The sequence below is a fragment of the Dunckerocampus dactyliophorus genome, chromosome 10 (assembly GCF_027744805.1).
Source record: "Dunckerocampus dactyliophorus isolate RoL2022-P2 chromosome 10, RoL_Ddac_1.1, whole genome shotgun sequence".
Taxonomy (NCBI): Eukaryota; Metazoa; Chordata; class Actinopteri; order Syngnathiformes; family Syngnathidae; genus Dunckerocampus; species Dunckerocampus dactyliophorus.
Window position 1 is genome coordinate 7,920,818 of NC_072828.1, and position 24,872 is coordinate 7,945,689.

Sequence of the window (24,872 nt, forward strand, 5' to 3'; positions counted from 1 at the left end):
GGGGCCCGTCCCGTCCGACGCCTCCGTCCGTCGGTGCACCTCGGAGGGCCGCGGGGGGTCACGGGCGCCCTCACACCGCCGCGCCCTCCTTCGCCCGAATCCTCCCTCTGCCAAGTCGGCTTACCATTTCCCACCCCGTCTCCCGCTGCCCACCTTCGACCTCCCGCGAATCGCAGCGCAGCGCCACAAGACACGTCGGCCTCTCCACCGAGCGAGGAGGCTCGTGCGCTATCTTCCGCTGTCTCACCCTGCAACTGTCCGCTCACATTGCATTAGCTCTGCGTGCCATAAGACTGGGAGCCATTGCCGAGGATCAGCTTCTATTAGGATGGCGATTATCAGCCCAAATCAGTCGCGTTTTAGCGTTTAAGTGTCGAAAGTTCACGGTGAATTTTGCAGCAGCGTGCCTGAAGGTGGAGAAGGCAGTCACTGAGATCATGTTGGCTCTTTTCCACTCTCTGCAGCTCTCTTACTATGTTTACATGCATACATGCTAGTGCAGCTACGCTATGGCCCCCATAAGACGTCTCACTCTACTACTTCAAAGTACTCCTACCTCCACTACCATAGGTGGCGCATGCCCTGCCTTTAGCCTCTTACTATTGGACTTCTTCCAGTTGACCTATTATGTCACAACATAGATAAACAAGCTCGCCAGTGATTTCTTACATCTCCATGCATTTTTTACATGCATGCTATCTTTTCTTTTTTCTTTTTCTTTTAGTCGTACACAGCATCACCATACATGTCCTCACCTGTCAGCAAAGTTAACAGTTGACACTACAAGCACTGCTTCACTTCGTTTTCCACTTGTATGGCACTCGAGAGTGTCGCTTAAAACTACACAGTATCACTTTGCATGGGATAAATTGTTACGTTATTAGGATTATTGTCCGATTAACCACTTGCAGTCCTCCTGCCAACCCACTCCTCCCACCCCACCACAAACAACCCTAAACACCCCCCAGGCTGATCATCTCTGGTGAAAGAGAAGATCACGCCGAGACATCTCACACACACACACACACACACACACGCATGGCTGGCCTACATTGTGTCTTTTATTCCAGAGGATAGCTCACAGGATGAGGCTGACATGACTTCAAGTGGTCACATTTAGCACACGTGAATGTCACAACGCAGCGCCATTACATCTCAAAGCCTATTTAGGCCCTTTTGGCACCACCGCTGACAACACCCCCCACCCCCAGCCTTTTGTGGTGAGCAGTGAAACTGGCAGACAGCTATTCATTTCGCAATATGGTTATATTATTTTGTTTGTAGATGTATGGTAATGAGAGCTGTTTCTAATATTTTGACAAATAAGGCAATCACTTGTCTCACATTGTGACACTGTCACAGTATTTCACCATCACTAACATGAGCCATCATTAACCACGTTGAACGTAAATGTGAATAATTGTTTCATCATGTATGCTCTTATTTTGACATCCCCTTTGGGCTCTAATGTCATATTTTGTTGTGTCAGATACACTATGGTCACATGACCACATGCTGTATATCAGTGGTCCCCAACCCCCGGGCCGCGGCCTGGTACCGGACCGTGGGTCATTTGGTACCGGGCCGCACAGAAAAAAAAATAATTTCCATTACTTCATTTTCTTTTTTCGGTTTTATTTTGAAAAGTGGCTGGATTCTCTGTGTTACATCCGTCTCACTTGACGCATGTCCATTGTGCGTGTGCTAACTTTATCTCTCGATGCACAGATAGACTACTACTGTATTTTTACCATTTTTCTTTCACCTCATATTTAGTCTGAAATGCTGATACTATGTGGGAATGCATAAAGGTAAGTTCTGATGACTTATTGAGCGCTAATGTGCACATTTGTCTCAAGTGAATTCATGCTAGCTATGTAATAATCTTTCTGGAAAAACTTGGCTGGAACTTGAACTGGTGGATGGTTGGTCGGCATTCATTTTGTGCTTTTAATTTGATGTTATTCATGATTTAGTTTTACACAATTCATAATAAATAAGATAAATTAGATCGCTATAATGTAAAAACAAAGCTTGTTTCTACCTTTTTCCGTTCTTTAGTAATCACCAGTAGAACATAGGTAAGTTTCAGGGAAAGGGAGAAAAACAGCTTTTTTGTGAAAGATACGTTTCAAGCGTAACTTTCACTTTGACACAAATATTGTTTTGGTTTTGTGGCAGCTCAAATATCTAAACAACTACACACACACACAAACAACACAAAAAAGCGGTTGTTTTACACCAAAATAACGACTTATTGACAAATATAACACCATGAACTATTTACAATTTTCCCATTTGGAACTGAACCACTGTATGTGTGTGCATGCGCGTGCGTGTGGATTCGTTAAAATTTCCCTACATTGCGTGGCCGTTTTCATGGCTTAAAATGGCTCTGGGGTGAAATCCATCAGTGTGGAGTTGCGTCGTCACCTCTTTTTGCCTCTCGTGAAAAAAACCCCTAAAAGACGTACAAATACGTTGGGATCGGGCGTTCGGGTTTATACAAACATATAACTACGACTTTGGTATTGAATGAGTTAAGCCAGAGTAAGAAGTGTGAAAAGACGTGAATCAGTGGTTGAGTGGTGGTCTCCCAACCTCAAGGTTGCTGGTTCAATCTTCCATCCTCCAGTGACCATATCAAAGTATCCTTCCGATAGAGAGTTGGCTTTACTTAACTTACGGTAACTTTATGAGCTCTTGATCATAAAGCAGAAAGCAGAGATGTGACCTATTACGTACTTGGTCAGGCTACAGAACAGGTGACAAGTTGACTGGTAGCTAACTCGTAATGGAACTGGTGTAAGGGTTAAGAAGACCTGATATAAGTATATGTCTTGACCATGTACGGCCTCCCACTGCAATGCGTGGCTTATTTATGTTGCTACTGCAGTGGAACCCGTACAAACGAAGAAGGCACCAAACGTATATAAAACGAAAGCCTGCTTACGTCCTGCGTCTGCGTCTATTTTACATGAAAACGTTATATTTATGATAAATCGCTCTGAAAGTGTAACCAAACGTTTTTTACCCGTCTATCTATGTGTCTTTACATCATTATTCCTTTCAGGGAACTCTTAATCACCTAACAACATAATGGATCATTACTAATTCAATGAAAACACACTATTACGCCAATTAAGACCCCCTCATCCACATCATGCAGTACGCACACACACACACACACACACACACACACACGCAGAGCATATTTTCCTCTTCAAGGACGAGCGGCGCCTGCAGCTAGCACTTAATTGCGTGAGCTATCATTACACGGAAAATCAACAATTTTAAAAATACACTGAGCACCTTTCATGTTGAGCTTGTGCTCTAATGGTACCAGTCTGCAAGCAGGCCTCATGTACTGCAACTCGCTAAACAGCGCCCGCGGCGGCAGCGTGCGGTGGGGGGGGGGTGTGAGGCCTTGCAATCAGCGCCACTGATGCTGACACTTTTGGACATGGCGGGAGACGCCGCAGCGCCGCTGCCATCTTGTCTCCGGCAGGAAATCACATGTGACCCGCCCGCCGCGTTTGAGCGCGAGCCAGTCCGCCATGGCGCAAATGAAGCAGAAGCTCGCAGTGAAGAATATGTCCGCCGCGGAGACCGCAGCAACGCTGGCCCTCAGGGAAACGTTATAATGAGGATCTACTTTGTGCGAGCAACGATGGCCGCCGCATTACGGGACGTGTGACAGTCCATCATGTCGGCACATGTGCCACTTCACTCCTCGGCGCCGTCTCTGCCTTGACACTTTCTTTCTTTTATGGCTCGCGGCGCTCGTATCCCCATTCCATTTGTCAGTTAAGATAAATAAAAGCCATCAAATTAGCGAGAAAAAACGGAGGTTAGCCAAAAGAGTGACACGCTCTGTCAAAGGTCAAGTCGCATTCCAGCAAAGCGGCACTGTCAAAGTCCCCAATTTGCACGCCCAGGCCCACCTCCTCGCCGTGATATTGACAAATGCATAAGAGCCACGTCAACCGCTCACGGCTGATGCACCCGTAGCCGACGCGGCGTTCCCTGGAGTCTGAAGGGAGAACATATTCTCTTCAAACAATCCCAATGACAGCCAAATAGCCTGCTTGTCGCTCGGAAAAAAAAACAAAAAAAACTTCTAATGATGCGTGTCGAGGGAGCGCCCCGCCTCCTCGTAGCGTGCGGCTCCCAAGCGTATGAGCAAAAAAAAATTTCCCCAAATCATCGCTCTTCGCCAAAGCATCTAAACAAACGCCTCCCCCGCACCCCTCCCGCCTTTTCTGATCCGCAGAGTCAACATTCATTACAATAACCATTAAATTCCCGTTCTCAGACGCGCGCTCGCTCCCGTGTCTATTGGCGGGAATATTGGACATGATAGGTACACGAGCGGAAAGGCGCTGGGGCTGTGTTGTACACGTGGAAGTCTTGTGTGTGCAAACATTCCAGGTTAGCGCCTCACCTTTCATATTCTAATTACCGACTCTCACATGTTTGCCGTCTGGGGCGAAGACTTCAAACCCTGCTTTTCCTAATCCGACTTCTTGTTAGCGACTGCAATGCGGAAACACCACAAACATCTTTGTTGTGGTTGTTGTTGTTATAGCGACATGACGCCTTCAGATTTCGGATCTGGTACAGGCCTGCCTCATCATTCCAGAGGTTCCATGAAGTTTCTTGTTAGCGCTTCACGAGCGCTTGACTTTCAGCTCCCGAGTTGCTCAGATGACCTTGATTCGGAATTGGCACGGGTTTACCTTTCTCAGAGGTTTTTAGGAATATTGTGCCAATGGAAACGTAGACAAAGAAAAAGATGAAACAGTCAAGCTGCTTTCACACTTTTTTTTTACTGTCCAAGAAATGCATATCCTCCAAAAGAAAATCTACCAATTCATCCAGAATCCAGAGGAACCCGAAACACACATGGGATGTAATACCAGAGCAACATATGACACTTCCACACATTTTACACACAAAGCCACGACCAAGTAAACATGTTTCCATCACATTTTGACTTATTTTTCCCCCCTCAAGACAAGACAACACACAAAGACAAGACAAGACCCTAACCCCCAACCCTAACCCCCTTTCACACTTCCTGAGTGCATATAAAAGTAGTTGTGCAAATATTCCAGTTTAGATGTTGCATCAGCGCCGTGACCGAGAGATAATTGTTCTATTTTGTGCACTGCGACCTTCAGGGGCTAATAAAAGCATGTAAATGTTGAAATTACAGATGTAACCCCGATGGACGTAATGATGCTTATTTCAGACAAATGACTCCTTGGCTAAACGCTTCATTGGCGTCCTCGTGTGCGCACGTTGAAACATATTCTCGGAATACCGGCCGCCCACACCACTCAGCAGCCAATGAGACGCCGGCGAAGCAGCCTCACTAACGGGCCCTGATTAGGTGCGTTTATCTTTAATTAATTACCTTTACCTAATTAGACGCTCTGTTTCAGCTGGACACGGAGTCAAGTAGGCTAGATTATTGGCGTGCTCATCGGGCCTTTAGAAAGCCCGAAAGCTGAAATTAATGTTTACGTGCGAAAGAATGGGACGCTTTAATTGCACAGGTGTCGCCTGGCGGCGGCACTTTGTCATCCCGCGGCTCGCTGAGATTATTAGCCGGGATTCATACAGCGGGAGCATTCTAGTTAGCAAGGCTTGTTATGGTCTTATTTATTGCGCTTGGCCTTCCCCCGTTTGGCCCATATTGATCATGGAGCCTCCTTGCTGTCCATTTTATCACACACACTCGCATCTTAAAAAGACTTTCAACAGAAAAAACTAAAGCCAAGTGGAAGAATGTGCTTTGCAGACAGTGCAGCGAACTTAGTTTGTGTCCAGATGTTACAGAGTCAGTGGCTCTTAGCTTACCTTAGCATAACAGGTAACAAGCTAATGCTAATGAACCCGTCCTTGTAGTGAATTGGCAGACTTGTTTCCTGTTTTTATGCTAAATTAAGCTCTGCTTACAAACATATGTAGGTTAAGAAACTGTAATTGACTAAGTTTTTACAAAAAAGTCATGTCCATGGGTCAGGCTAATGTGTGCAACTGTTAAAACAAAAGTCTTCATGTGTTCATGCACCGAGAGGTACCTCCAAGTACGGCCCAAAAGACCTTTCAGCTTGTGATGTCGACTATCAATTTTCACCCAAAATGTGCCAAAACGCTATCAGATAGATCTGCTGTTGATTGAAGAATTAGATAAAACTCCCATCGACTGCTTGACGTGTGTTTAGTTGTATTTTGACAAGGCTGGCAGTGACATTGCATGATATGCTTCAAGACACAATAAGACCAATTCGCACAAATCTGTAGAAAAATAAACCTACGCTTTTGTCACCAGCTACATTGTGAAGGGCTTATCTGGATCATATCAGGGTTTGTTTTGTTGTCATTTTGGTATGTTGTGTCCATTAGCGAGGCGTCATAGTGAAAGGTTATTGGCTGGTCTAATCGTTATTGACAGGATGCCATCATTGACATATTGGCTGCTTTTGTATTTGTCTATTTGCTGTAATTGAAGCGCTGTTTGTTCTTCAGCTGTCGTTTCCTCGCCTTACACCTCACATTGTGTAGTCCTGGGGGATCACGGGGTTGGGGGTCATGGTGCTTGCATGAGGCTGACAGCTCGAGGTAGTCCGAGTGCTTATATTGTGGTGTTAGCGTCAGAAGAGGCTCTGAGGTGCAGGATGCGCAGGAAGGAGGAGGTGCCGAGGGGCGCGGTGGTCTAGTGGACATGCATATGGTGGTCTCCCGGTTAGATTCTCTCCACTTCAGGAGCCTTCACCACGCCGTCTCGTGGCACCTTTGCCAATAAGAACGGGCAAGGCGGTTGTAACCAAGCATGCTCAAGGCCGCTGACCTGGAAACCAGCGAGCCCACTCATTTTGCCCCGACTGGATTTGTATGGCCTGGAGAAGCCAAGCCCCCCCCGATCCTCCTTTTTTGCCGCTTCCTTCCTCCTCCCACTTCCTATCTGGCTGCCCATGAAGCTCAGCTCGCCGGCGGCGTTGTTAGCATCCTACCAGACATGTGTGAATGCTCACTCTGAATATGTCCGAGCATGACACGGCACATTTACATGCGCTACGACACATTTTTTCACATGTGCTTGGTTTCTACTGCTGCGTCGAGGTACCAGCGGACGCTAGACAAGCACCGTCATCCCCCTCCAAATCCTCTTGCGTAGCTTCAAGCGCGACTCCGGAAAATTTTAGTATCGCGTTGGGGCAACGTGGCCCATCAGAGCTGTGATTGGTCGGCTTTTAGTACGTTGTTTCATGTGGGTATGACTCATTCAGAGGATCTGCAGGGCATGTGCGTTAACACCTTGTTAACATTTGCAATAAAAGGCACTGTTGGAACACATCAATTGGTTCCAGTTCAACAACACCCCCATTCTCTCTTTAGTTGCCATTGTTTGCTCGTGACGAAGGAATCATGTCATGGTTGCTGACAGCGTTAGCTCATCGGAAAACACCGCTGCCCTGCGTTTTGTCAGAGAACTGCACAGCATGTCAAGGTCAAGGTCAGATTTATTTATATCGCACATTTCCAACACTTACTGTAACTGCCCAAAGTGCTGTACAGCAGCCAATAAAACACAAATTGACCAAATTAACGACAGTAATGAAACAGTAAAAACAATTTTAAAAAAAGAAATAACAATACAAATAATGAAATTTCAGCCCCGACGGGCGGCGTAGTGACCTTGCAGAAGCAAAACCAAGCTGAAGCGAGCGCTTCAAATGGTGACTTTGTGTGTACGTGTGTGTTAAGGATGGGCGATATCGCAGGATGGATTTGGCAGCTATAACGCCTTTTGTGATGACGACATGTATCACCATATGTTCTTCACCATATAAATGAAAATAGAACCATTTCAAAAATAGGTTACAAAGGCTCCTCTTTTGACTGCTGATGTATGTGGTGACGTATTGCGCCTTTTCCAATTTTCGGACGTGTGCTCCCAGTGTAGCTGCTCCGTGTAGTTCTTGTATTAGTCTCTCTCAAGAGCAGGGGTGTCATTTGCGGCTGGCGGCTGTTTTTTAATTGGCCCGTGGCACATAATAAAAATATTATTTAAGAATAATATTATTAAGGAAACTAAATTTAAAAAAAATCGTCATTTTAGTAGCATAAAGTTAAAATATTAGAGACTTTTTATAATATTATAAAAAAAATTAAGTAGTTTTTAAAAATAAAGTAGTTTTTGAAAAATTAGGTGGTGGAAAAAGTTAGAATAATATAAAGTCCAAATAATATGGGATTCAAGTCATCATTCCAAGAAGAAAATTTACAAGAAGAAAGTTTAAATAGTTGGGGAAAAAAAAGAAAAAAACCAACTGTAATTTTAAGAGAGTAAAGGAAAAAAGTTGCAATTTTGCAAGAACAAACTCAAAATATGATGAGGAAAAATAATGTCATTTTAGTAGCACAGAAGTGAAATATTAAATGAAAAATAAATGTTTTTTTTTAAAGTCCAAATTTTATAAGAGACAAATATAAGAAAATAAAGCTGTAATTTTAGAGAAATTAGGTTGGGGAAGAAGTTGAAATATTATGGGAATAAAGTCATAATATTACAAGAAGAACATTTACAAACATTATTTAAGAACAAAGTTGAAACTTTTGGAACCCCCGCTCTAAAGTCTTATTAATCGACTGGCTACTCTCCGCTGTAACGCGGTTCCAGCTAGACTTCTGTTAATGTGTACTAAGCACTCATTCTTCTGTTGTTTCGCTACTTTGTCTTCAACCTTCCTTAGCGGTTAGCATGGCTTCTCTGTCTCCTGCTCTCTCTTGCTTGGTGTGTTGCATGTTTAGCTATTCCCCGTCCTCCTTCAGTAACACTTGGAAGACACGTACTTTATTAGCCGCCACGGAGGCGAGGATCAGTAACTTAGAAGAGGCTCCGCACATGGAAGGACATACTTGAGCTGCGCTAGCTACATGACATTACAGTGACGTTGATGTGTTGCAGCCTGTTGCAGCAACTACAACATGCATTATTACGACAGGGCCATATCATTAAAATGTATATTCTAGGCTGAATTGTTTCTATTGTCCTACATTGTTTATAAGTTACTTTTCTTTGAAGTGACTGGAATTGTCTTTCTTCACGCGGCTTGTCAGGCTCCTAACGTGAAAATAGCCGTGAAGTTTGGAAAACGACAGCAGTGTCACGTTTGTTCACGAATGAAACTCCCAAAGATGACTCGACGCCACCTGTCAGCCGCCATTGCCCATCAGTCAGCGCTTGTATTCCCGGCGGTCCCGCTTCTTTTACAGCAGCTTTTTGGACGAGCGAGGAATGACGAGCGGAAAGGGTGACGGACACGCGACTACCTACCATGTCACTTTTGGAGATGGGACGCTCCCGACGTGACTGTTTAACACCTTTAGCTTTAGCTTTGATGCTTGATGGATCATTTGACGCCATCATGTGGTCACGTGACTCTAAGATGACAGACTCTCATCCAATCAGCTTGCTTCGGCATGAAACAATCGCTTTTTGCCCACTTTCAAGGCGTACATGTAAAACACGGCTTTGAAGTGCGCGATGTTGATTTATTTGGGAGGCAAAGTTGGATAAAAGCCCTCTGCCACTTAAAGGTCACCCAGAGAACATTCTCCCACTTTCTTTTCAAGGCACTACCGCCGCCGCCGCCGCACTGCTGTCCTCAGCATCTCCACGGGGCGGTGACTAATTGCCCCCGTAAATCACCGGCAGGGCCGCGTCGTCCTGCGTTTATTTTTCCTGACAGTAATTTAGTGCTTGCTCTTTTACACACTTGTCACGCCGTGTTTTTCCCCCCTCACATTAGAGCCGGCCGGCGAGGAAAAAAAAGGACGGTAATTAACGGTGCGACGCAGCGCTCGCCACCGCTCCTTCATCACGGCGTGATAATTGTGCTCCTTGTCTGTCAGCGTAACCTCGCCGTGCTTCCCCCCGCTACTTCCACCATGGCTATTTGTTAAGGCGGAGGAAGAAACACGACGCACCCCCCACCAGCCGCCATTCCGGGCCTGCCTGCTTGCTTCCAGGCCGCGTCGTTTGTATTTCACACGAAAAGTTGTCATGGATTCGCCGTATCGTGAACGGGAAAGACAAAAGATTTATGGTAAACACACCTGAACGCTCCTAGCTCCTCCTTCCGGAGAGGGGGGCCGGCAGGGGTGGGGGGGTGGCCTAATAAAGATTGCTGAGAGGAGCCCCTTCAATGGACTAATCTATTTACACAGGAAGTCTTTGGGAATGTTGGAGCAGCGAGCGTGTCAGCGTCTATTTTTACCTGCTGTGTGCAGGTGATTCACCGCCTGCCTTGTTATCCTGCTGCTCCTCACTGGGGAGGGGCGGGGGAACCCGGCAGGGCCCAATATCCATCAGCCACAAGCCGCACCCCCGAGGTTAAGTCATCAATAACTTTTCTGCTTAAAGTATTGCAGAGGACTGGCAAGGTTTGCGCCTTTGACTCACTATACCTCGACCCCCCCCCACCTCCCCACACACACACCTTAACTTGCACCCTGCATCCTTTCCTATGCCCCAACTTCTTTTTTTAATATCTTTATCCTGCTGTCACAGGCGGGGGCTAATGGGATGTGTGGTCAAGATTTCAGGATCCATCACTTGGGGGGGTTGAGGAATTAGCATGGGCCCCATGCATCACCTGCCACGGCTGTCATGGCCGCTGTCTGGACCCACTTCATTATAGCGCCGGTACCGCGCTCTCCTGTCGGCCCCCCGCGCCACCATCTTCCCCCTACGGCCACGCCCCCGCCGTGTCAGGCCAGCCGCTAAATTAGGAACACAGAGGTTGCTTTTCTTCAGCAGAGAAAGTGAAAGTAGATTTTTAAAAACTATTAACGCTAATTAAGCAACGCTTGGCCTCTGTCGCTGCAAAGCAGCTACTTGATGACTAGCTTAGCTCTCTAGTAGCACGTAGAGCTCTCGTTTTTCCTTGTGCCTCATTCCAAGCCCCCCTGAGGGCCATTCTTTACGTCTTCCTCCTCTACGTGCAGTGAGGTCGGAGCAAAAAAAGGGGGCCACAGCTGGTGACCCCGGGCCCCCTTGCGCTTGCTAGCCCTCTTATTAGCAAATCAAAGGCGCCCGCAGGAAGACGCTCACCTGATTTCCTGCTTTGCGGCTAATCATGCCGCTGCTTTGCCTTGACTGACACTTTTCTTTATAATTGGCCCATGATCTGGCAAGGATCTAATAACCACAAAATCCCCTCAGAGGGTTCGCCGGGCTCGGGTGACCTGGCTGCCTGATCCCACCCCCCCCCCTCCACTTCCCTCCCCTGCCACCTCAACACCATCTGCAAGGGTCCACGCCGCAGTGTTGGTGCGCTAATCTTAACGGGAATATTGAGCGGCGGCGCAGTCTAATTACTGTTCATTTGCCAGAGTATCAAAGCCTCATTATGGGTGGCGGGGGGGCTCCAGCTTTGAGCGAGATCCAGAGGTCCGCCCCCCTCCTGAACCGCCGCCATTGTGTGTGTGAGCGTGTTTCGCAAACAAACAGGAGAATCAATGCGGATAGACAGAATCTGGCACTCATTGTTTCCTTCCTGTTTTGTCTTTTGGGTAAATATCAGGAAGGGGAGGGGCCCGTTGTCATATCGTCTCTCCTGCAGCAGAAGAAAGCTGTTCCGTGCTCCCCCCAACCACCCCACCCTGACGGAGGAATCAGTTGATGCCGTGCATCTGACAGCTTCTGTCAGCAATTAGCAGCTAAAGCGGCTAAATCTCCCCAAACAAGCGCTTTAGACGTTTCTTATTTAGCCCTCGTCCCACGCCGTCGTCTACATGTTACAAAGCAGTCGCAGCCTCGACACAGGAGACTCTCTCGGAATAAACCTCCTTCTACCTCCGTCAGGAAGCATCCACTCGACTTTAATGAGCGGCCATGATGGCGTCTTGTTGTTGTTGCCGTCGCTCCGTCTGGTCGTCACCCGGTCGTTATTGTCGCTTGATTTACCGCCACGCCGCTTCTCGGGCCCTCAGAGCAGCTTGGAAATTACCATCCGTGTGATCCAGCTGAGCTTATTAGATCAGGATATTCATTTTCCGCTAAAAGCCGTGTTTGAGTACACTTTCATAAAGAGACGGCAGAGCACTCTGCTGCCTGGGACGCCATGTTACGGTCCAGCAGCCTCACGGGGTGGGGGGCGAGGATGATAAGCACCTATGCTGATGAAGATGAGATGATCATTTCTGTCAATACTTGCTGTTAACATTCAAACTGTATCTCATTTGGCACACTTCCGTACTTACACTTAGTCTTTTTAGTGCGGATTTGCATTCACGCTGGATGTTGCACTCAACACGGTCAAAATGGCATACGGATGCACAGTGATGGGTTTTAACAGTTTCCTGTACTTTCAGCTCAAGTCAAGGAAAGTCAAAGATTGTGTATGGAGCAAAGAAGTGATGTGACGAGCGCAAAGCAGCCACAAAATGTCATAAGGTGGATTTAGGAAGGAAGCATGTTCTTCTTCCATGCAGCATGTTCCTGTCTGCCATCCAGCAGAGGACAGCCCTTGGCCTGCTGTGCCCCTCATTTAAGGCGATCGACAAAATCAATAGAGCCGAGTCTCTTCTCGCTCTTTTGGCTCCCTTCCCGTTCCTCAAGTGCACAATTCCCCCCATACCCCCAGGTAACCTGCACCAGCTGAGTCGCATTAATTCAGGTCCTCCCCCTCGAGTATCTACCATGTCGTCTCCCTGCTTTTACAGACATAAGTAGGATGAATACATCTTTTTTTTTTTACCTAAACTTTTAAGCTATGGCAGCCTCATGCCATGTTTAGGAAATGAGGAAGTTGGCAAGATCTGGAGGTCTGACCTCAAAGCCTGAAAAATATGACAGAGGGCCGTGATAATCATTGAAAACTTCATCTAGCAGTAAAGTTAGTATTAATTGTCTTTATGATGAAAGCCAGGCCAAATGCTGACAACTTACTGATTTTTATGGCAAGTTTTTCTTTACATTTGAACTTTGAACAGGTTCTTTTAAATGGTTATACACCTAACCTGTACATCCAATCAATACACAGTCGTCTGTATAAGGGGTGTTCAAAGTTTGCCCCGGGTGCAATTTACATCCCACAGCTTGTTTTTTATTGGCCCTCAGCATATCCTAAAAATAAAATGCATTTATTATTAATGGAATATGTTATTGCATATCACATTGTTTTACTTTGTCACCTATAGCAAAGCTAAGATGTTTTCTTCAGATACAGTAGCTTATCATATATTGACGTGCACTGAATTGCTTTTAGCATCTTTAATGTACAAAATTGATCAAAGTGGCACCCTTACTTTTCATTTTCAGCGACAAATCTAGCTACTTTTTCTGGCTTTGTTTTCTGGTACTTGGGGACATTGTAGTTTCTGTTCTCACTGAGCAGTAGAGGGTGCTGCTCAGACATCCGCCTCGTTCCAAAGCAGTCACAAGCCATCAGTGCAGCACCTGCGGCACAATGAGAGCATAGTGGAGCTCCACACATTCATCAATCACGCATGCGCAAGGTGCGATGCCACCAGGGTGAATCTCGCCCTGTTTTACACAGGGGGATCTAAAACGTAAATGTTTACTAATCTTCATTAAATTACTACTTATTACACTCAAGCCTCGTTCGGACTCGGTCACTTACCTGTCAGTGTGTCGGAACGTGTGATGGGAGAACAATGTGTGATAAGTTAAAAGTAGTCCTAACTAGGTGGTGGCTGGAGGCGAGTCCGGATGTAATTATTAAGCTGTGTAGACTTTGAGAGGTGCTGGCCGGTATGAAATATTGAAATTATTGTATTTTTATGAAGTGATGGCCAACTTTAAATTTACAAACTAGGAATCAAGTTTATTTGTATTCATAATTAATGTTGTTTTTACTCACTTTTTTGTCTGTCCTGAGGTTATACTTTTTCCTACAGCATGTCTTACAACATCATATGCAAATTAGCCAATGACATCATCTAGCGACTTCTAGGACAGCCAATAGCTAGTTTTCTTACTGAGGGGTTGGCAACAGGGCCGGTAACATTCAGTATACAATGTGCAGCCTTTGTTGTTACATGTGCTGTAATGGTTGCTGATGTGCTGTGTGGTAAGAAAAGGAGCACTTATAACTTACAATGTTGGTGGTAAACAAGTTATTAGTGTGTATTAGCCCATTAGTAATGTGCATATAATACGGGCTTCTAGTTTTGACATATTTGTGAACATGTGGAAAGTACGTCATGGGTTAACAAGCAGTTTACACACCTGGTGGTCGCTGATATATTCTGTGTATTGTATGAAGATGTGCATTTGCAAGTCCATATTACGTGTACATAATGTTTTGAGTTAGTACAGATTACCAACAATTAGTGTGCAAGTGATGGAAGAACATGAAGTTTCATGCCTTGTAATAAGTAGACCATGTGCAGCGTTTGTTGTTACATGCTGTAATAGTTGCTGACGTACTGTGTGTTACCGCAAAAGAAATCACTATTTAAAACCCCTGCATACCTGGATTTATTTACGTCCAAGTGTGCGACAAATATTGGAGGCACCGCTGGGATGATTAGCGCTCACGGAAACTGATTGAAGAGAACGCAACATATTATTTGAAGAAAATATTGAAACTAGTTGAGCAAACACAAAATATGAACAATCGTGATGAGGTGGAAAATGCAATGAGCACTGCACAACACAGCCATGCAGCAGACTAGGAAGTTAGTTTAGAAGATAAATACTCACAGCTTCAATTAAACAATCAAACACTGCAAGATAAAGTGAAGAGGCGGAGTGAAAAAGTGAGCACTGTATCTTTGCAGCAGGCTTCAGCTCACCAACACATGATGCATACAGCTGTGAGCAGGCTTCCTGGAGTGACCAAAAGGAGAGAATTCAAGATTTGTGGACAGACTGTGGAAAAGGGACAAAAGGAAAAACTCTCTTCCACCAACTAAATGCGTCAGATCGACAGAGGCATCAGCAAAGGTCACAGTGTAACCCGTCCTGCTTCACACTGCCCGCACCGGGGCTCGAACACACGACCTTCACAATGGGAGACAAGAGCGCTGACCACACGGCCAAAAGCCCGGACTGTCGACCGCGTGTTCAGCGCAGCTCTCAAGGCAGAGGGAGTGAGGTTTATCAACGTACACTTGCACAGCCTCACAGATTGGCATCCGTTACACTCACCCCCTCAAACCTCACTCCCATCCGGGTCACGGCACCAGTGTAACCCACCCTGCTTCACACTGCCCACACCGGGGTTCAAACACAGGACCTTTGCAATGGGAGACGAGAGCGCTGACGACACGGCCAAAAGGCCGGATTGTCGACCGCGTGTTCAACGCAGCTCTCAAGGCAGAGGGATTGAAGTTTACCAATGTATGCTTGCACAGCCTCACAGGCTGGCATTTGTTACAACAGTAAGGTCAAGATTATAGAAGCTGTGGTAAAGGCAATAAGCTCAGGTTTGAGTCTTCGGGACATGCTGAAGATAAAAAGTGACCTCACCCTTCCCCAACTGAGGACCATCCTAAAAGGCCATTTCAAGGAATACAGCTCCACAGAGTTGTATCACAGACTGGTGAGCATCGCACAGGACAACAGTGAGTCTCCTCAAAACTTCCTCTTTAGAGCCAATAAATTAAAGGAAGGACTGTTACTTGCTCCAAGAGATGGTTCAGATGAACAGTACAGTACTGAGCTGGTTCAAAAGAAGTTCTCAAGGTCAGTTAGTACTGGGATGTTAACTGACCACATGAAGTTTCAGCTTAAACCTTATCTTGATGATCTGAGAGTGACAGATGAGACTTTAATTGACAAAATGAACAAAGCTGCTAAACTGTCGAACTAGAGAGGCAGTCAAAGCAAAAGAAAAATGTATGTTGCAAAGTCCCAAAAATAATTGAGGTAAATGCAGAGGTGCCAATTGGCTGACCAGGCCAGAGTGCAACTGAAGCTAGGGTCGGGATCCAAGAGATTGCTCGGTTGCTCCCCCAAAACAAGTAGCTCCAATCCAGGGTGAGCCAGATGCAAAGACTCATGAGCTTCTGTGTGACAGAATCAGACAGCTACAAGCTGAGTTAGCTGCTAATGTGAACGCTAAACAGACCAAGGGTCCTACCTATTCTAGCCATTGCATCACCAAGCTAAATTAAAAGCCCTGATTGGTAGGGAGTGTATTGCTGCTGTTTTGAAGGAGTACTAGCAAATGCTTCAGGTTCACAGGTCACTATTATTAATGTGAACAGGCGAAAAGTGTGTCTTCTAAAAACCAGGCATAGAAGTCCTTGGTGAAATCCTTGGTGAGGATGAGACTCTGGTAGACAGAGCAGCAAACCAGATACCAATACCTTTTATGGGATGGGTGGAGCTAAAGTTGAAGATGGGGTCTGATAGTAGCCCAAACCCAGCAATGCTTGTGCCTGTGTTGGTATCAAATGAGCCACGGGTAGCGGAGACACAGATTATTGGCTAAAATGTGATTGAACAGTTCACACGGAGTGGGATGGAACAATGCCCAGATGTGACACCCATCATTGTCAGAGAAGCATTTGCAATTGACTGCAAAAAGGCAACTGTTTTGATTGACATAGTGTGTAGCAGTGATGAAAAATGGCAAAGAGGGCTTAGTAAAAGTAGGCAGAATAAAGACTATGGTTCCAGCTGGTCAGACCAAATCTATCAGTTGCAGTGTGAGAACAGGTGTCTGTCTTACTGAGCAATAAGGTGTCTTTGAACCAGAGTAAACCTTAGAGTTGCTAGAAGGGATTAGGGTTCAAGAAAGTGTGATCCATCTTCAGAAGGGACACTGGTCTAGAGTGTCCATTCCAGTCATGAATGAGAGTAACCGTGACATCACAGTGTTAGGATATCTTCAGCAAGTCAAGTCCATTTACCAAGTTGATGTCAGACCAGTTAGCAAAAACAAGCAGCAAAAACAAGTAGAGAGTGAAAAAATACCTACAACTGTTAGTAGCAGCAGAAAAACATGCAGTGTTCATGGAGGTGCTAAAAGTGACCATCAACAGTTAAACAAAAACAGAGATATTTGGGACCCCTCAGTGCCAGTCGATCATCTGACTGCTGAGCAGCAAGAAAAAGTGAAGCAAATGCTTAGAGAAGAGTGTGGAGCATTTTCAAAAGATGCTAATGGTGTAGGTCGTATCCCATCGCTGCAGTTGAAAATTAGATTAAGTGACACAACACCAGTAAGATGCACTTACATCTCAGTCCTCAAACCACTCCACAAAGAAATGAAAGAGTACTTGGAGGATCTGCTGAATCAGGGATGAATTCAGAAGTCTCCATCTCCATACTCGTAACTGATAGTTTGTGTTTGAAAGAGTTCTAGCGCAGTATGGAGGAGTGTCTGGGAGGTTTAAGAGATTAAATATCCCAAGCATACTTGGATGATAACCTTGTCCATAGCAAGTCATTTGAAGACCACCTCGGTGACGAGAGAGGTGCTACACCACTATCAAAAACATGGCGTAAAGCTGACACCCAAAAAATGTGAAGTATTCAAAGACAGGGTGAAATTCCTTGCCTAGCTTATCGCTAAGGAGGGCTATTGCATGGATCCTGCTGAAGTGACACTAGTCCAAGCCTTGAAAAACTGCAACCCTGAGAGTGTGGGGGAAGTGAGGAAGACCCTAGGGTTCCAGTCCTATTACCGACCATATATCCCGAATTTTTCTCGCATTGCAAAACCGCTTTATCAACTGTTGTCCACAGAAAAGAACAATGAGGTTAGGGTCAAAAGATTAAATGTGAGTAAGTCAAGATCTAAACTCAAACTGGAAGTCAGACCAGCTACCCTCAAGCCAGCCAATTTAGTGGACCGAACAACACAGAGAAGTAGTCAAATCATACCTGAGTACCTGATTAACCCACCACACCTAAGCTACCCCGATTTTGAACAGCCATTTGTGCTACACTGTGATGCATCTCAGGAAGGGCTTGGTGCAGTACTGTACCAGAAACAGCAGGGGAAGCCAGGTGTACAGCCCCAGTGGCATAAATTTCACCAGAAAGACTAAAGAAAACACAAGAAGAGAATCTAGTCATAGGAAAGGTGAGGGAGTATGTTTTAACCGGACAGCGGCCTCACCTCAAAGGGAGAGACAAGCTTAACAAGACATTTGTCCTTTTAAAGGAACGAAACACGTTAAGTGTTGACCAGGATGGCATCATGTATAGAAAGTCTGCAGCTCGATCCCAGTTAATGTTTCCAGCATCATTCCACCAACTAATTTATCCGGAACTACACGAGAAAATGTTACATCTTTGATTGGAGTGGACACTGAGTCTCATTTGTGATCGGTTATATTGGCCGCTCATGCAGAGAGATGTGACTCATTATGTGATGCAAGTGTGCAGCTGCTTGAAGCGGAAGTATCCCAGCAAAGAGTATATCCGCGTGGTGATTGACCATTTCACACGCTTTGCTCAAGCCGATGCGTGCACGAACAAATCCGCTAAAACCGCTGCTGAAAAGATGGAGAGTTTGTGCTTAAATTTGGATTCCCATCAAAATGACATCATGATCAGGGAAGATAATTTGAAAACAAGCTGTTTTCCAAATTGCAGTACAGTGGCATCAGAGGCTCTCACATAGCTCTTTTACCACCCAGCTGGCAACGGTCAATCAGAGAAATGTAATCAAACACTGCTGTCCATGCTGAGAAACCTGCCAGAGGAAGCCAAGTCAGACTGGACGAGCGCCTTAGCCAAGGTGGTACATGCATACAATTGTACACAAAGCGAGGCGACAGAATATGCTCCGTGTTATCTCCTCTATGGTTGGAACCCTAGTCTTCCGGTGGACACCATGTTTGGCCGACACCAACGGACCAGAGCAACTCTCACAGTGAGTACGCCAGTAATTCGAGGAAGCAGATGCAAGAAGGATACAGGTTGGCATTACAGACTGCTCAGAAAGGTCAAGACAGGTCAAAGATGCTGTATGATAGAAAGACTCATGGAGAGGAGCTAAAGCCAGGGTGTCTAGTATTGGTATGGTTGGGCATTGTTTGAATTTGAGCGATTCCGGTTCTGATTCCAATTCCTCATTTCGATTTCACTTTCTAACGATTCTCGATTCCGATTCTTTTCAGGTAGGGTCGGATTATAAGAGTTTGTATAGTTTAAATGGGGGCGCTAACCAAAGTTCTTGGATGATATGTCTGAATGTCTCCATGGTCTTTTTAAATTCTATAAACATTTTATTTATTACTTTACTATGATTTTCTGACACGGCTATTTTCAACCAGTATATAAATATCAAACCGTTGAAAATGAACAAAAATGTTTTGAAGTCTCTATACATAAGTGTACACGTTCACAATCTGTTGTTTATGTGTTGGGAAGTGTCTTATGATGCAGAATAGACAAAGTGCAACTTCACCATGTTACTGAGTTCCTACAAAACCACGTGCAGAATATCAAACAAGAGCAACTTGTAAAACCAAATACAGGTACAGTACATAATCAGAAATGTTTTTTTGTTGAGAAAAATGATCATCTCTGCCTTCTCAGGCAGTATGACTTAGGGTTCTGGACCGAGAGTGTCTCCTGCAGCGGAAAACACATGTTCGCTGGGTGAAGATGAAGCTTGAAGGCATAAATATGAGAAAACGAGATCTGACAGCAAAGGATAAGTCTTTCTTTGGTTCCACCACCATGAAGCAGGGCCCTCAGACATAACGGCTGGTGGCATTTCCTGGTACATCTGCAGCTCAGTGTCCACCCGTTTCTTGATGGACATGGAGCACTTCTGTGATACTCTGTTCTGTACCTCATCCTCACCAAAAAGCTCCTTCAGGTGAGTCTTTTTGGACAGTCTGCAGGGAGGTGGTTGCTCAACAAAAAACAGATTAATCAGTATTATCACTTAAAAGGGAAAACATCCAAAGGCAGGGCCATTATTAAGATTGAGAACCTATATAAATTCAGCTATCATACACTTGTACTCTCCTCCTCTTTTAAAGGAAAACATCCAAAGGCAGGGTCATTATTAAGATTGAGAACCTATATAAATTCAGCTATCATACACTTGTACTCTCCTCCTCATTTTCCCCTCCCTCATTCTCAGGCCTTTCCGTGGTGACCCCATCATCTTTAGAGTCCTCCTCTGTTAACTACAAAGAACATAACTAGCATTTAGATCACACATTGTAGTAGCTGAAAAGGGCACTAGTGCATGAGAGAAAGGAGAAAGTTTCTGATGTCATTGTTCTGCAAAACACATATACTTGTGCTCAAGCCACAGGAACACAGATATTTCTATTCTTCATCTGCTTTCTGTAAGTCCTCCACATCCAGCTGAGCAAGCCTGTATGAAAAAGAACACATTAAATATTCTGTTTTTTTTTCAACAAAATACCTAACATATACACCCCCAACATTAGCTCATACACTATTATACAGTATATATTTTATGAGGATTCACTCATATATTGCTGTTTGAATTCACATTTTGTGTGTACTGGTATTATTTGTGTCATACAAGTTTCATACAGTAACGTCAGAACCAAAAAATTGCTTATCCATCTCGTCTATCTCGTCCTTCCTACCCGGCTCTTTCCATATTCTTTCTCAACCTGTGATCCAAACTAGCTGCTTGAATTAACAGGGTACTGGTCTGTGAATCTCTCCAGCATTAGGTGAAGAGAATTCTATCGCGTCTCACATCAAGAATGAGTGAGTGTTGAGGCAGCTCTGATAGAAACGAAAACATTACTTTTATTTAAATATTTAAAGGTTTTAAAGTAAGTAGTCAAATAATGTAGTATTACACCCGAGAACTCATTAATAACAATAAGATCACAAATATAGTCATTACATTAATTTCATATACAATGCACAGAGGTTAAATAATGTGAACTTTGTGTTTCTTACTTAGAAGTTCTTGCTTCTCCTTGAGGGCCACTTTTGCCATCAAGCACCTCTTCATCCACCCACTGAGTACTGAATTCCAGGAGTACAGACTTTGTGCTGCAAGGCTAAGTGTGTGAGCATAGCAGCGAAGTTTCACAAATTGCAGGCGCTTTACGGCCCCATCCGTATTGGCAGCATTATCTACCGTGGTTGCAACAATTTTGTCAGAAATACCAAATACTGTGATGTCTCCAACTCCGCAGTTGGTGCTGTCCTGTCCCAAATTAGGCAAGGGGCTGAACGCCCAGTGGCATTTGCGTCAAGGGCACCGACACCAACAGAGCAACACTACTCCGTGGGAGAGAGGGAGGCTGGGTTGTATCTGGGCCTGTGAGCGGTGAAATATGTGTCTCTACCCGCAGCACTTCACTCTGCGAACGGACCACTAGGTGCTATGACCGGCTTGGGTCACAAACCTTGCGCCTCTACAGGTGGTCCGAGCGACTGCAGGTGTATAACTTCACTATACAATTTACGCCTGACAGGGACAATGTTGTGGCGGACTTACTTTCCAGAGCCACACCCAGCTATGCACCAGACACCACCCATGACCCCTTAGAGCCTCATCTGGTTCTCATGATGCATGCACCCTCCTGAACGGCAGTTTCCCTACAGGAGCTCTAAGCTCTAGCACTCTTTCATCGCGTCAAGAGCGACCTCACATGCCGGAATGGCGTCTGTGTGGCAAGGGGGCTGTGCACTGTAATTCCTAGCGCTTGGAGGGCACGGGTCGTGGGCATGTTACACCAGCGCCACCTGGGCATTGTTAAGATCAAATAACGTTACAGGGGCCTGGTCTGGTGGCCGGGCATCGACAATGAAATGGAGCCTCTGGTGAATTACTGTGCAGCATGCCTCACCAGTGTTAAGACGGTTCCACCCCCGGCCCCACCTTTGCAGCCTCTGCAATGGCCATCAGCACTGTGGTCCCACATCTAGCTAGACATCTGTGGGGAGCGGCATCCCTCGGCAGCAAAGCTTCCTCCTGGTGGCCTATGACCTCCAAATGGACTGAGGTGCTGCCCTCAGGGACTGTCACCACCAATGTGATCTGTTTGCCCGCTGGGGTGTGCCTGATACTATCACAACAGACAACGGGCCTCAGTTAATCTCCGCCAACTTTACAAACTTCTTAGAGGAGATGGGCGTCAAACATATTAGAACCGCACTATACCACCTCAGGCGAAAAGGAAAGGTTTAACCAAACCCTAAAAAATGGCATCAGAGCCCACCTGGCAGATGGCTTCTCATTTGCATCAGCACTTCAGAGCACCTTCCTGCACTACAGGGCAACAACGCATGCCACAACAGGCAGTTCTCCAGCTCTCCTGATGTTTGGAAGTGATTTGCAGCTTCCCCTGGACCGTCTGCGCCAACCAAAAGGGGGGACTCTGGTGGCTACGCCCACCCTGGGCAACAGAGTGACCCAGCAGCAACACCAGATGAAGCAGCAATTCGACCAGAAGCATCGTGCGAAACGCCCTGCACCGCCCGGCGTGTCAAAATGGGTCCAAATCCGTCCTCCCAACCGGTCCCACAAGCTGCTGCCATTCTGGTCAATGCCACGTCAGGTCACTGCACAGCTGGGACCAGCCACCTTCCACCTAGCCGACGGCTCACGCTGGCACGCCAGCCACCTTAGACGAGTGATATCTCCGTCTGCTTTAGACCAGGCTTCTGCAGTGGATCGATGCCACACAGATGGCGAATGGGAGTGCCCAGATGTGCAGCCACCTGAGCCACCTGGTCTACCTGCACAAGATGTACAGGATATTCCTCTGCAGCCTGGGCTCCATCCTGTGAGGGCCTGCCAGAGGCGTCTCTACTTGAAGGACTATGTCACTGACGTTTAAAAGGAAAATTTGTGTTCTAAGTTGTCATGTGGCAGAATAACCCACAAGGCCAGGCGGGTAAACCGGCAGTCGATCCCGTTACCGAGTTAGGTTGGCTATTGTTGGGTCTTACTGTGTTATGTTTATCAGTTTAAAAAAAGGTGGGTAAATGTAGCATCTGGCCATATGCTATGAAGTTGTGGAGTCGCGGCAGTGTGACGTGTGGTGTCTTGAAGGGTTGCTTTGTTGTCAGAATAAAGTCGTGTGAGCAGACAGTTGCAATTTGTGCTTGCTTGAATATAACAGTGGGGTCTGGTCAACTTCCTGGCTAAAGCTTGCGTTAATGGCAGGTTGTTTGTCGATAAAAAAGTACATAGCCTTACGTTAGCTGGATATTTGAGTTGGCCATCGTATTTGTTTGCTGCTTCAATATTGGCATAAGATCGATGTAATTTATTGTTTTACTAACCTGACTGGTTGGAGGAAGTCCGGCGTAGCGTGTCAAAAACAGGGCACTCTGTAATTTGTAGACTGTGGATCCAGAGGTGTTTAATCATGTTAATGGTGCACCCTCCTTTGCATGATATGATGGCGTTACAAATGTTGCAGTGCCCCGACCCTTAATTTTTCTTGCAGAATTTCAGCCAAACTTTCGAGCGCCATCACACACTGTGCATGGTTGAAATGGATGAACACAAAAGCTTCCTCTTCGCTTCTTCTTCGTTGGTGTTCACCGGCTTCTTCTTCGTTGGTGTTATGCGTACATTTTTCCGGTCAGAGGGCTGGTCTATCACCGGAAGTAGGAATCGAAATTTTAAATAATAGACGATCCCGGGAGAATCGGAATGTTAGTCCCAGTTCCCGTCGATGCTTGATGCCCAACCCTAAGTATTGGTTAAGAACTTCAAAGACGTGGCAGACCTGGGAAGCTCATATCTTATTGGGAGGATAAAGCCCACGTTGTAGTGGAACGGAAACAGAAGGACAGTCCAGTTTATGTGATTCATACTGAAAGTGGTGTCAGGGGTTCGGCCGGAGCCGGAACTTGTTTCCCAGGATGCGTGAGCCAGTGGTTTGGTGTAATAATATTTATTATACCAGGTGTCAAAAAATACAAACAAAGGAAGCAAAGTACAAACAAGGCTAAAGTTCAAGTTCACGCCTCCCAGTCCACCAGGTACTGCACCCCTCCCCCCCTCTTTCTCGAGTCTAAAATGGCTCTAACCATGTAGGTCGGCTGACCATCGATAATGTGCAGCGGAGGAGGGAGTGGACTCGTGTTGCTGGCTTCAGGTGGGAGACGTGGAAGACCGGGTGAACCCTTAATGATGGGGGCAGCCTAACGGTCAGACAGAGCGGGCTAACCAAGACTTGGAGGACGCCCTCCGCTGTGTTTGCCATCGTCACCTGTCCTCCTGGTCCTCCTACCTCCCCCGGGGTGGAGTACGCCCACAACTCCCTCATCTGCACGGCCACAGGTATGTCCCCTTTTAAGACTGTTCTTGGGTATCTTGGGTACAGCGGCACGGAACCGTTAGTTGGCAGACTACCACAGGATTCCCGCACCCACTTATAAGCCAGGCCAGGAGATGTGGCTTTTGTCCAAGGACTTACCACTTGCAGGGACATGCAAAAAAATGTCTCCTAGATTCATGGGTCCTTATGTCATCGACTCCATTGTCAACGCATCTGCCGTCAAGCTTAAGCTTCTGCCCGCACTCAAGACTCATCCGGTCTTCCAAGTATCCCGACTCAAACCCGTCACCATGAGCCCTCTGTGTCTCGGGGTCGTGCCTCGACCTCCGCTGCGGGTGATCGATGGTCAGCCGGCTTACACGGTGAGAGCCATCTTAGACTCGAGAAGGAGGGGGAGGGGGGTGTGGTTTATGGTGGACTGGGAGGGATACGGACCTGAGGAATGATCGTGGGTCTCCCGCTCCTGCATCCTGGACCTGTCACTTATCCGCGACTTCCACTGTCTCCATCCCAATAAACCAGGTATGCCGCCAGAGGGAGTCTTATGAGAGAGGGGGATACTGTCATGATCCTTTTTGTTGCTCTGGTGCCGCCTGTTGTCCTCTCTCTGTAACGCATGC

At 46.1% G+C, this 24,872-nt stretch overlaps 1 long non-coding RNA gene across 2 annotated transcripts in view; it reads left to right on the forward strand.

Annotated features, from left to right (window-relative positions):
* The window catches only part of LOC129189261 (uncharacterized), a 54,194-nt gene that overhangs the window by 3,018 nt on the left and 26,304 nt on the right, over positions 1-24,872 (forward strand). The window contains exon 1 of one of the 2 annotated variants that reach the window (XR_008572772.1): positions 1,689-1,811. The exons of the other annotated variant lie outside the window; for it this stretch is intronic. This is a non-coding gene — a long non-coding RNA (uncharacterized LOC129189261). Of the gene's footprint in view, positions 1-1,688; positions 1,812-24,872 lie in introns of those variants that run through there. 2 annotated transcript variants of the gene reach the window in all.